The sequence below is a fragment of the Orcinus orca genome, chromosome 16 (assembly GCF_937001465.1).
Source record: "Orcinus orca chromosome 16, mOrcOrc1.1, whole genome shotgun sequence".
In the NCBI taxonomy this organism is placed as follows: Eukaryota; Metazoa; Chordata; class Mammalia; order Artiodactyla; family Delphinidae; genus Orcinus; species Orcinus orca.
The window spans coordinates 41,253,426-41,267,644 of NC_064574.1; the positions used below are offsets into that span (position 1 = coordinate 41,253,426).

General features: G+C 37.7%; 1 protein-coding gene across 1 annotated transcript in view; it reads left to right on the top strand.

The window, feature by feature from the left end:
• MACROD2 (mono-ADP ribosylhydrolase 2) overlaps positions 1-14,219 on the top strand; it is a 1,997,895-nt gene that overhangs the window by 403,644 nt on the left and 1,580,032 nt on the right. The window lies entirely within an intron of this gene.

A 14,219-nucleotide genomic window follows, 5' to 3' on the forward strand; every position in this document is an offset into this window, starting at 1 on the left:
TTCTTAGCCTGTTATTAATGAACAGAGAGTTCAGCCTAACCTTCACGAACTGTTTAAACCAAGCATCTAGTGATATTTAAACTCACTGTAATATTTCACTTAAAATGAATACCAGAGGTGGAGGTTCTAAATTTGTAAGAAATCCAGTTTCCTATGCACATGTCCTTATTTTTTTACACTATGCCAGACCTTTATAATTTACAATAAAAATGATTTCTCTGGCCTTTAAATGCCCATGGTGCCTGATTATTTTCTCCTTGTTTACGGTACTGTGAGGTAAAAATTTTATACTTACCAAATTGGATACAAAGCTTATTCTCAAAAATGATGCAGTCTGATAATGTATTTATTATTTCCACAAGAATAAAAAAGTGATCTAATGGAGAAAGATGAAGTAAATGATCAGATACTTCAAGTTTGAGAGATCAGAGAAAGCTTCATGGAAGAGTTGCCTGGAACTGGTCCTTGAAATTAATATAAATGGAGTTTGCTTCTAGTAGTGGACTTTACGATGCTCTGCCCACCTGAGGACCATTGATGCTCAGACAGTTCCTGGTGTGCTGATAGTTTGCCACCTCAGATAGCAGAACCTTTGGGCTTCTCTGCCTTAGGGCTTTCTCTGGCACCTGAGGAGCTTGCCCGCCTATACTGCAGGCCCTCAGGGGACTGTAGAGGAGTTAACACCCCCATGGTCAAACCTCAGTTGAGAGCTGAAAAATCTCAGTGGATAAATGCCCAGCTCCTCAGATTCCCCCAGGAGTTCAGTTTGGTTGTACGACCTCCAGGTCTTCCAGAGGGTCCCTAACAGGACTGTGTTCCAGTGGCTCACAATAGTAACCTGATCATAAATGCTGCCATTGTTGCATTTTCTTTCTTTTCTTCTTTCTTGTTTTTTTACTCATACTTCTTGAGATCACTTCCCAAATAAACCGTCTACTCCGAAATTCTAATCCCAGCATCTACTTTTGATGGTACCCAGACTAAAACAGTTTGGTAGAGATGGAGGAAGAACAGGGTGAGTAAAGTTGTAAAGATTAAGTACAGTATCAGTGAGTGACTCAGTCTACCTGGAATATCAGATTTATGGTTCCAGAGCTATAAAATTGGTTAGGTCACAAGGAAAGACTAAGGATTTGCAGCTTTCTTCAGGTATTGCAGGTTTTCTAAAGGCTTAGCAAAGGGAGGTGACATGATCAGAGCTCTGCTTCCAAATAGTAATCTGGTGGTAGTCTTTAAAGGAGATTAGAGATAGGAGAGACAGAATGTATGGAGAGCATCTATGAGACCATTCTGTAGTCTAGCTGAGGTAGTAATACTAGTGAAAATGGAGAGGAAGGGTGGGTGGTAAATGCTACGTATTGCAATTGGTTTGATGTGGGTGTCAGGGAAGTGAAAGACATTGGAAGTAATGCAAATGTTTCTAGCATCTATTGCTGACTGGGAGGATGACGATACTTTGTTTGAAATAGAAAAACCTAGAGGAGGAATATGTTTAAGTGAGATTTAAAAGCCTTCAGTTTGCTTCTTTAGAAAAATCTGTCAGTTGCCTGTACAATATCCATTCCCCTTTCTTTTTTAGTGTCAGAATCCTCATTTTATTCAGGTCCATAATGTGCCCAGTGCCCAGCTCAGAGATCTTTCCCAGCTTCTCTTTACAATTGGTTGCAGTCATGTGACTAAGTTCTGGGTAATATGATGTAAGTGGAGATGTGTTAGATTTCAAGGAAACCTGCATACAAGAAGCAGACTCATCTAGAGATGTGCCCCTTGGTCTTGGTGTCATTCTTCCTGCCTATTTTATGGAGACATAGACGTCCAGTGGCATTCTTGGACTATGAGGTACCTTTGAGGATGACAGCCCTGTGACAGGAATTTCTGATGCCCAGGGAGATCATACCAGCCCCAGACTGCCCACATCCAGAGTTTATCTATATAAGAGGGAAATAAACTCCATCTTCTCTGAGCCACTGGTGTTTTGGGTTTTCTTTTATGGCAGTTGTACCTGACGCTAAATGATGACACAGAGCATACTGAGTCTGAATTAAGAGCAGGTTATCCAGGTGAAGATGTTCCATAGGCAGTGGAAATACAAACCAACCAACCAACAAACAAACAAATAAATACATGCAACTATCTTTTTTGTGACATCTAGCATATCAAGTCCTTATTTTATATGCAAGGACACGTAGAGTAGATAAACAGTTTGTACATTATATACAACTAAGTGGCATAGCTGGGATTGAAACCCAGATCTGTCTGATGCCACAGTGTAAACTATTGTCCTGTAATGTGGGACAGAGCTGAGAAGAAAGGTCACAAGTATTTAATTCTAAGGGAGGATGATTTGAGAGAAGAATCTTTAAAACTGCTGAAAGTACAGAACTATTCATTTGCATATATCTATTTTGCGGAATAAAGTGTCATTACTTACAAATCCTCTGCATAATATACATGGATGTACAGGACTCATAAGTAACTTTATGTCAATAAGGAAATTCAGTTATCAATCTGAATTGTAGTAAATAGTGAATTAAAGAAGTTTATTAATATTTCTCTTTTCTCTTTAGAGATGTTTTATTAGGAATTTACCAGGCCCAAACAAATGGAGAGGTCTATAATAATTTTAAAGTTGGAAAATAATTTTGATGTTATCCAGTTCAGTGCCCTGCTTTTGCAGATGAGAAACTGAGACCTGAAGCAGTTGAAGGCTGACCTCCTTTGCTGTTCCTGGAAAATGTTGAACATGCTCCTACCTCAGGGTTATCTAACTTACAATCCGCTCTGCTTCAAATATCTACTGTCATTAACTGCAGAGCTTAATTCCTAACTTCCTTTACATGTAGCTCATATGTCAGTTCATAGGATGTATTACTGTTGATTTGTTTAAACAGGATCATTTATTTATTTGTATATCTATCTATTTATCTGCCGCCCATGCTAGCTCCATGAGGGTAGGTACTTTGTTTTGTTCATTGCTACATGTCCAATGCCTAGAGCAGTATCTGTCAACACGTAGTAGTTACTCAGTAAAAGACGTATTGAATGAAGAGGACAGTATGTGAGAGCCATCTTGTAAAAGTAATGTTCTGTAATATAGGCTGCAACTTAGAGCCCACTCAATAGCCTTAGTTTCTCTTTTCTTAAAAACCACTGTGGAAGTAACTATAAATCAGGAGGGTTTAACATATTGAAAGCTAGATGTTCAGAATCATTCATTTGGAGCACTTTGTGTATGGAGCTATTTCTGAGTCTTCTATCAGTAGCCAACATGAGCTCTCTTGTTCTTCAGCTACTCCAAATTTCTGGAATATTTCTGCAGTTTGGAGCTAGGTCTGGACACTCTGCCATCATTACCTTTTGGTAGTAAATGACCTTGTAGTGGCCAGAGCAAGTAGATATATTTTACTTACTATTAGTAAGGTGTGACTTGGAACAATTTACTTCGGAGTCCAAGTCTTCTTTTTTCATCATAGAGATTGAAAATTTTATACACACAAATTCATAGTCATAGAAATGCATTTCCTAATAATATGGCTGTGAAGTAAAGATGATGATGACAGTGATGATGATGGTGATAGTGACAGCCAATCTTTGAATCTTTGTTGACCTCTCACTGTGTGCTTGCACTGTTCTAAGCACTTCACACGTGTCGAATTTCTAACATGTGTGTTGCCATCGGGGGGTAGGGAAGCCTTTCTGGTTGTAGAGTAGCAGAGCCCATTTCTGTCCTTAAACCGAAGAGATAGTGGACAGCTCTACTTACCTTCAAGGAAATTATAATTTAATTTACCAAATTAAATTAGTGAGGGAGATGAAATAATCATAATAAACAGTGGTAAGCGCAGAAACACAGAGAGAGACGTTTAAAACACATTCATAACAAAGCCTTATATGACTGACACATAATCAGTGCATAACCAGAATCTGTACTAAGCAATGACTTCAGATAATTTCTTTCAAGACACTTAAAAAAATTGTTTTTATATATATATTTTTTATTGCTTGACAATGTTGTGTTAGTTTCTGCTGTACAATGAAGTGAATCAGCTATATGTATACGTATATCCCCTCCCTCTTGGGCCTCCATCCCACCCCTCCATCCCACCCATCTAGGTCATCACAGAGCACTGAGCTGAGCTCACTGTTCTATAGAGCAGGTTCCCACTAGCTATGGTAGTGTATTTATGTCTAACCTAATCTCCCAATTCATCCCAGCCTCTCCTTCCCCCTCTGTGTCCACGCGTCTGTTCTCTACATCTGCGTTTCTATTCCTGCCCTGCAAATAGGTTCATCTGTACCATTTTTCTAGATTCCACATATATGCATTAATGTATAATATTTGTTTTTCTCTTCCTGACTTACTTCACTCTGTATGACAGACGCCATGTCCATCCACATCTCTACAAATGACCCAATTTCATTTCTTTTTATGGCAGAGTAATATACCATATATGTACCACATCTTCCTTATCCATTCATCTGTCAATGGACATTTAGGTTGTTTCCATGTCCTGGCTATTGTAAATAGTGCTGCAGTGAACATTGGGGTGCATGTGACTTTTTGAATTATGGTTTTCTCAGGGTATATGCCCAGTAGTGGGATTGCTGGGTTGTATGGTAGTTCTATTTGTAGTTTTTTACGGAACCTCCTTACTGTTCTCCATAGTGGCTGTTATCGATTTACATTCCCCACCAATAGTATAGGAGTGTTTCCTTTTCTCCACACCATCTCCAGCATTTATTGTTTGTAGATATTTTTGATGATGGCCATTCTGACCAGTGTGAGGTGATACCTCATTGTAGTTTTGATTTGCATTTCTCTGATAATTAGTGATGTTGAGCATCTTTTCATGTGCCTCTTGGCCGTCTGTATGTCTTCTTTGGTGAAATGTCTCTTTAGGTCTTCCACCCATTTTTTGATTGGGTTGTTTGTTTTTTTGATGTTGAGCTGTATGAGCTATTTGTATATTTTGGAGATTAATCCTTTGTCTGTTGCTTCGTTTGCAAATATTTTCTCCCATTCTGAGGATTGTCTTTTTGCCGCATTTATAGTTTCCTTTGCTGTGTAAAAGCTTTTAAGTTTAATTAGGTCCCATTTGCTTATTTTTGTTTTTATTTATTACTCTTGGAGGTGGGTCATAAAAGATCTTGCTGTGATTTATGTTCCAGAGTGTTTTTCCCATGTTTTCTTCTAAGAGTTTTATAGTGTCCGGTCTTACGTTTAGGTCTTTAATCCATTTTGAATTTATTTTTGTGTATGGTGTTAGGTAAGAGAATAAACACAAGTCTTTTAGTTTTGCCCAGTAAGTACGTAATGTTCTAGTGTAACCAATAATATCGAAAATCAAGAGAAAAATTGACTTTCTTAAATTAAGAAAATGACAAAATATGTAAAACAAAACAAACAACAAATAAATGATTTTGGGAAGGAACCTGAATACCTTAAAATTGTGAGAGTTGCAGAGTAATCAGAATGATAAAATTCATTCTTCATCAGATAGAAAGTGGGTTATTCCTAGGTAAACAAAGCAGCCATCTTCTTTTGTTAAGTTTCCTGAAGAGGTTAGATGACCCGCAAAATGGAAAATTTTAGCAACTAGCACACGGCCGCAATGCAATGAAATGGAAAGAAAAATGGCTAGTTTACCTGAATATTCTGTCATCAAGGCATTTTGTTAGTATTCTGCAGAGGTGTCTGGAGAATTGATTTGGTTGTATGTGATTTGACAGAGCAACATTTTTTGCAGCCTGGGAAAGCAGTTCCCAGAGGATTTAAAATAGAGAAATTCATCAGGTGATTTTTCTGTTTCCAGTGTAGCTTCATCTATGAAAATGGCTTGCATACATAGTTAACATTGTAATACTATGGCAGAAAATACACAATTCTTTTAACCATTGTCATATATCACTGAAGACATATACATCTAGAAGTTATAGGCAATTTATGGATTTTCTAAATATTTAAAGTGTTATGAATGGCTGATCTTAGTTTTATTCATTATGTTTTTATGACCAGTAAGTTACAAATATATCAGATAAATAGGCACAAAATTAATCTTGTGATTGACTTAGCTGAAAGATATGGAACTTCTAATTTAAGTTCTCAAATTCCGTAATGCTATTCTGTATCTGTTTGACATTACTTGCAAAGCAAAGAGAAAAAAATTGTCAACATGTACCTTGTGAAATAAATGCAAAGGATTATCAAATCAAATGAGGCAAACTGAAATTACTTTGAACCTTCTATATATTTGAGTTTTTATATTTAAGGCTTTCTATCATTTTCTAACTCAGCTTAGATATTGGTTCTTTAGAAAAAACTTCACTGATCCCTGCATTTATCATCATCCCCTTTCACAGGATTAGGTCCTTTTATTATACATTCTACTAGCACTTTCACCTCTCCTTTCTGGAACTCAATCCCCATGCAGTGATTGGTTTAAAGTCTCTCATCCCATGTTCACTGTAGCATTATTCATACTATTCAAGATATGGAAACAATCTAAGTGTCCATTGGTGGATGAATGGATAAAGAAAATGTTCTTTTTTATGGCTGAAAAATATTCCATTGTTATATATTATTCAGCCATAAAAAGAAGGAAATCTTGTCATTTGTGACAACATGGATGAATCTGGAGGACATTATGCTAAGTAAAATAAGCCAGATCAGGGCTTCCCTGGTGGCGCAGGGGTTGAGAGTCTGCCTGCTAATGCAGGGGACACGGGTTCGAGCTCTGGTCTGGGGGGATCCCACACGCCGCGGAGCAACTGGGCCCGTGAGCCACAGCTGCTGAGCCTGCGCGTCTGGAGCCTGTGCTCCGCAACGGGAGGGGCCGCGATGGTGAGAGGCCCGCGCACCGCAATGAGGAGTGGCCCCCACTTGCCGCAACTGGAGAGGGCCCTTGCACAGAAACGAAAAACCCAACACAGCAAAAATAAATAAATTAATTAATAAGCCAGATCAAATACTATATGATCTCATTTATATGTAGAATCTAAAAAAATGAACTCCTAGAACAAGAGAGTAGAACAGTGGTCACCAGGGTCTGGGGATTGGGGAAATTGGAGAGATGTTGGTCAGAGGGTATAAAATTTCACTTATAAGGTGAATAAGTTCTAAGGATCTAATAATGTACAGTATGGTAAGTACAGTTAATAATACTGTATTGTATACTTAAAATTTGCTAAGAGAGTAGATATTGTGTTCTCACCTTCTCACCACACACACACACACACACACACACACACACAAAGTGAAACCATGTGAAATGATGGATATGTTAATTAGCTTGATTGTGGTAATCATTTAGCAATGTATATGTAATCAAACCGTTACACTGTACACCTTAAATATATAGAATCTTTGTCAATTATACCTCAGTATAGCTGGGGGAAAAATAAAGCCTCTCATCTTGACTTTATTGTAAACTCCCCGAAGGCAGGGGTGATGTCAGTGTTACTAACGACCTAAAGTGAAACAGGGACATGACTCCATCTGTCCTTCCTTCTCTACTGAATCATCAGTTTTCCCTTCTCTGTTGGCCTGTTCTATCAGCATACAAATATGCTATTAGTTTTTCTTTTTTCAAAATCTTGCTTTTGACTCCATTTCCCCCATTTCTATATTCCTTACAACTTTTTAGGAAAACTTGAAATGTTTGTCCATACTTACCTGTCTTCAACGTCTCTCCTTCCGTTCCGACCCACCGTAATTAACCTTTCACGCCCATCACTGTACTGAGACTGCTCTTACCAAGACCACCATTGAGTGCTGCTGGTCATTTCCCATTTGCTTATTATACATCAGGGGCTGTTAGTGTAGGGTCCCAATCCTCTTTCAGTTAAATCAGCTATAAGATAACTACATATTGCAGACTTCTTCCACAGATGACCTGCTGATAACTGTTTTTCTCTAGGGCAGCCATGACAAAGTACCACAGACTTGATACCTGAAAACAACAGAAATTGACTCCCTCAAAGTTCTGACTTCATAGTCAGACTCATAGTTCAGACTTCCAGTCTGAACTTAAGGTGTCAGCAGGGCTGCACTGCCTCCACAGGCTCTAGGGAAGAATCCTTTCCTTTTTCTTCCAGCTGCTGTTGGCTTTAGGTGTTCCTTGGCTTGTGGCTACATAACTCCAACCTCTGCCTCCATCTTCACCTGGTCTTCTTTTCTTTGTCTGTGTGTCTTTCCTCTGTATGTCTCGTATGAGGACAGTTGTCATTAGATTTAGGGCCCGCCCAGATAATCCAAAACGATGTCATCTCAAGGTCTTAACTAAATTACATCTTCAAAGACCGTTTTTCCAGTTAAGCTCACGTTCAAGCCTCCAGGATTAGGGTAGATATATCTTTTCTGGGGGGAGTCACCCTTCAGGCCACTATAATAATGATCCTGTTGTTCAGTGTGATCATTCATATGATCGTATGATATACTATTCTAATCAGGATGGCAGTTTAACAACTCATTAATTTTTTCATTCAACAAATAGTTAATGAGTACTTCCTATGTGTCAGGCACTGTTCTAGGTCCTAGAGAGAGAGTAGTTAGCAAAGCTGTACTCTCTTGGAGTTCCATTCTAGTCAGGGGAGAAACAGAATTATCTTTTCATCTATGTGTGTTACTTAAAGTCCATCAGTATATTTCCTAAGGTTATAGAAAACATTTTAAACTTGTAATTTAAACTCACAAACATCATAGTCTTATAAAATCCAGAACATACAGAATAAAAAACAATAATTTTCTAGTTCATTCGTTGCCAGACTACATATCAGATGTTTCACCAATGTGCTAGCATAAAAGAAGAAAAAAATGCCAAAAGTATGGTTACATTTACATTTATCTGTTGATAAGTGACACAAAGCCACGATAGTGTGATTATAAATCTCCAGAGTAAGTAGAAAGTGATAGCATGATGACCCTGATTTCCTTCATTAATGTTTTATTTGTACCACATTATTAGTCTAATTAAAATAAATGTAAACATCCTACTATCTATATCATGAAGCCAATTTCAGACGAGCTTGTTTCTTCTGAAAATCACCCCTGCTTTCTCCTTTTCTAAAGGACTTGATTATGCTTTCTTCTCTGATGGTTTTAAACTGTGTATATGTGATTATTCTTATTAACACTGATTGCGTACCTACTGTAAGCCTAGGCATTGGTGCTTTACCAAATGTACCCACTACTGGACAGTGAGCTTCTTAAGAGGAGGGGCAACATGTTTTCAGTTTCTGTTTGCCCAGCACTTAATACAATACTTGACACATAGTGGATACTTACAGATGAATTAAATTTAGTCAGATGTAGGCTTGGCAGCTACCGGGAGCAAGACTTCTAGGATGGTGGGTGACCTTGCTGAGTCAACTGACTGTCTGGGATTGAATCCTTCTTTGCCAGTTTAACTAACGTGGTGTCCTCATCTGTGAAAAACAGAAAAATAATAATGAAAGGACTTATGAAGCTGTATTACTTGCAGGACCCAATTCTTGTAAAGCACTTAGAGTGTACCTAACTCATAGTCGGCACTCAATAAATCTTAGTCATTAACATTGCTCCGTTTTTATTTTTAGTATTATTGCTTTAAACACATATCCTGGGACTTCCCTTTAGATCCAGTGGTTAAGACTCTGTGCTTCCACTGCAGGGGGCATGGGTTCGATCACTGGCTTTGGAACTAAGATCCCACATGCCATGCGGTCAAAAAAAAAAAAAAATGTATCCTGAAATTACAATGGATTTTCATATCATGCAAATAACTTTTAACTGCAACACATGGAAGTTTCAATCTGGCAGGACCTAAGGTTTAAAATTGTAGCCACGTAATAAATAGAAAGCATAATTAATGGCTCAAAATTTAAAATCCATTAAATGGGATGTTTTAGTGACATGATTTGCAAGAATTATCTACATAAAGCACATATTTTTATAAAAAGAAAAATAAGTGGTGATATTTTCTAAGCTTTCTACTGTTTCTTCAAGCTACTCTCTTTGATTGGATGTCATCCTTTTCCCATTCTTTTTTATTTCCTATCTGACATTTCACTGTTTTTTTTTTTTTTTACAGAGTTCCCTGTGCTATACAGTAGGTCCTTGTTGGTTATCTGTTTTAAATATAGCAGTGTGTACATGTCAATCCTAAACTCCCAGTCTCCCCACCTTCCCCCTGGTAACCATAAGTTCATTCTCTAAGTCTAAAGTCTAAAAAGTTTTACCATTAAATATTTCTTCTATGCATTTCTTCTCTCTTAGTCCGTTTGTCAATTCTCTCTTCACTTGATTGCTTTGAAATCTGAACTCGTGGAATTTAAGCAATGAGTAATAATGGTACTTATAGAAATGAATTTTGCATTTATGTTGTAATACTCAAAATATATTATTTTTTAAAACTGTGAAGTATAGTTGATTTACAATATTGTGTTAGTTTCAGCTGTACTGCAAAGTGATCAGTTTTTTTTTAGATTATATTCTATTATAGGTTATTATAATATATTGAATATAATTCCCTGTGATACATAATAAATCCTTGTTGCTTATCTATTTTATGTCTAGTAATTTGTATCTGTTAATCCCATACTCCTAATTTGTCACTCCTTCCCTCTTCCCTTTGGTAACATTGTTTGTTTTCTGTCCGTGAGTCTGTTTCTGTTTTGTATGTAGATTCATTTGTATTAATTTTGGATTCCACATATAAGTACAAATACTATCACATAGTATTTGTCTTTCTCTGACTGACTTACTTCACTAAGTATAATATTCTCTAGGTCCATCTATGTTGCTGCAAATGGCCATATTTCATTCTTTTTTATGGCCAAATAATATTCCACTGTATATACATGTATGTATATACTATATCTTCTTAAGCCAATTGTCTGTTGATAGGCAGAACATTCTCTAGCATATATCATAGCAATATTTCCTTAGATCAGTCTTCGAAGGCCAAGGAACTAAAAGCAAAAATAAATGAGACCTAATCAAATTTAAAAGCCTTTGCACAAAAAGGAAGCATGACAAAATGAAGAGACAACCTAAACAATGTGACAGACAAGGGGTTAATATCCAAAATATACAAACAGCTCATTTAACTCAATATCAGAAAAACAAATAACCCAATCAAAAAATGGGCAGAAGACCTCAGTAGCTATTTTTCCAAAGAAGACATACAGATGGCCAACAGGCACATGAAAAGATGCTTAACATTGCTAATTATTAGAGAAATGCAAATCAAGACCACAATGAGGTATCACCTTATACTGGTCAGAATGGCCATCATCAAAAAAATCTAGAAACAAAATATGCTAAAGATGGTGTGGAGAAAAGGGAACCCTTTTACACCGTTGGTGGGAATGTAAATTGGTGCAGCCACTATGGAAAACAGTATAGAGGTTCCTTAAAAAACTAAAAATAGAGCTACTATATGATCCAGCAATCCTACTCCTGGGTATATATCTGGAAAAAATGAAAACTCTAATTCAAAAAAGATACATGCACCCCAGTGTTCATATTAGCACTATTTACTCAAATACATTTTAATGAAATATTTTTGGAAGTTTTGCACATTTAAAAATAACTATAATTTTTCATTTCCCAAAATTGTATTGTCTTTGAAAAATGACTCCAGTAGTATTATTTGAAAGTACATACTTCTAGGATCTACACACAGGTATACCTTGTATTATTGCACTTTGCTTTATTCTATTGCATTTTTTACAAATCGAAGGTGTGTAGCAACCACGTGTCATGCAAATCTGTCAGCGCCATTTTTCCACCAGCGTTTTCTCACTTTGTGTCTCTGTGTCACATTTTGGTAATTCTCGCAATATTCAAACTTTTCCATTATTATTATATTTGTTATGGTGTTCTGTGATCAGAGATCTTTGATGTTACTATTGCAAAAAGATTGTGGCTTGCTGAAGGCTCAGATGATAGCACTTTTTAGCAATAAAATATTTTTAAATTAAGGTATGTACTCTTTTTATACATAATGCTGTTACACAGTTAGTAGTCTACAGTATACTTTCATATGCACTGGGAAACCAAAAAATTCATGTGACTATCTTTAATTGTGGTGGTATAGAATGGAACCACAGTCTCTCTGAGTTATGCCTGTATACAAACTGTTGAGAGAACTCATTGAGTGTGGGTTAAGGTCACAGGCTCCAAACCAATCTGCCAGGGCCTGAATATGGGTTCTGCTACTTATAGCTGTGTGACTTTTGGTGAAATACTTGATCTCTCTGTGTGTCAGTTTTTTCATCTGTAAAATGAAGATAATATTATTTACTGATAGAATTGTTCTGAGGACTGAATTAAATTGTTTAAAGCAGTGCGTGACACATAGAAATAACAATAAAAACTAGTCCTTAAAATTATTAAGTGAAAACGGGTGGAGAGATTTTTTTGAGAGGGCAGCATGGACAATTCACAGAGGTAGGAATTCATGGGATTTTTCCATGGGTAAGGATGCTGATAAGGAGAGCTGAGACAATGATTCTGGAGCCGGGTCTTAGAGGTCCTGCCCTCAGCATCCCAGAGGAGAAGCCAGAACAATTCCGCGTCCCACAGGCCATCTCTGAGAATATTGACAGACTTGCCACACTAGGGGATTTGAATTTTATTCTGTAGACAAAGGGAAATGGTGAAGATACTACAGAGTCTACATGGGGTTTAGCACCAAACTTCTTGAAACTGGTTTCTAGTTCTTTTTTGTACCTGCGTTTCATCATTGATGATAATGATTCCTGTATCATAGGGTGTTATGAGGATTAAATGAGGTAATGCAGGTAATATACTTAGAACACTGTCTGGCCAATAGTAATACCCAATAGAAATTAGCTATTATAAATTGTGAGCAGAAGAGTGATGTGATCAGATCTGTGGAGCTTCACGTAATTCTAGGCAAAGGAAAGTACCTGAGCTTCCATCTGAGAACAGAGAGAGAATGAGGGGTTTGCATAAGACTGATGATTAATGAGTGTCTTGCACTTGAGCTACTTTTTCGAAACGTTAGCCTGGGAAAGGTCATTGCTGAAGTTATGCAGCTATTTCTGAGCCTCCAGGAGACACTGGTACCCTGGAACTCCTGGCCTCTCAGGGCAGCTGGGAGGGCTGGAGCATGAATAGAGGACCACACTATATTCCATAGCGTACCTTCGTGCAGACTGGAAAAAGGTATCCCTTTCTCTGGGGATATATAGCCCAATAGCAGGGCTCATGGCTTGGTAAGAAGAGCCGAGGACCTACCCCTTTGACCAGACACCTTTGGGCAGGACGCACCCTGTGCAACCAAACACTTCTGCCCCAAAAGCATTTGACATTAGGAAAATTCTGCCTAGCTAGAGAACACGTGCATTATTTGTGTTTGTTGGTCCATCCCCAGAATTTGTGGTGGCCTTGTGATTTACTTTGATTACTAGAATGTGATAGAAGTAACTTTATGTGACTACTAAGGCTAAACCTTAAGAGACTTTGAAGCTTCCATTTTTCCGCTCTTGGAATTCTGCTCTGAGATCACTATGTAAAGAAGCTCAGTCTGACCTACTAGAGGATGGGAGGTCATGTGGAGGAGAACAGAAGTGCCCTAGCTGACAGCCAGCACTTCCTGGTAGCTGCATCTTCATGAGTGGTCCCAGGCAGCACCAGAGGAATCAATTCCCAGGCACAGAATTGCTGATCTGTAGGATCTTGAGCAAGAATAAATGGGTTTTGTTTTTAACCTAGGTTTTGAGGTGGTTTGTTACATAGCAGTAGGTAACTGATACGTCTGTGCAGCTTGACAGGGAAAAAAGAGAGGTAATTTGTCAGACTAAAACTCATCTCTGGGACTTCCCTGGCAGTCCAGTGGTTAAGACTCTGCACTTCCACTGCAGGGAGCACAGGTTCAATCCCTGGTTGGGGAACTAAGATCCTGCAAACCTTGTGGTGTGGCCTAAATAAATAAATAAATAAATAAAACTAATCTCTAATTCCTATATTCTCTCACATTCCAGTAAGGACATTTGCAATGATGAAACACTGAGTCAGAACATCTTCCTGTCATGGACAGAAATATTACTGTGTTATACAGATCAGTTTGGTCTGTAGGAACAGAAAAAATGTCTATGGAGATTTCCAGGATAGTTTCTGATACTCATATGGCCTGGAAATGTCTGCTAGCTGATTGCCAGCCTGGAAATTGTCTGTATGCCTTATGAAGACTTAATAAAAGACTCAGAAATAT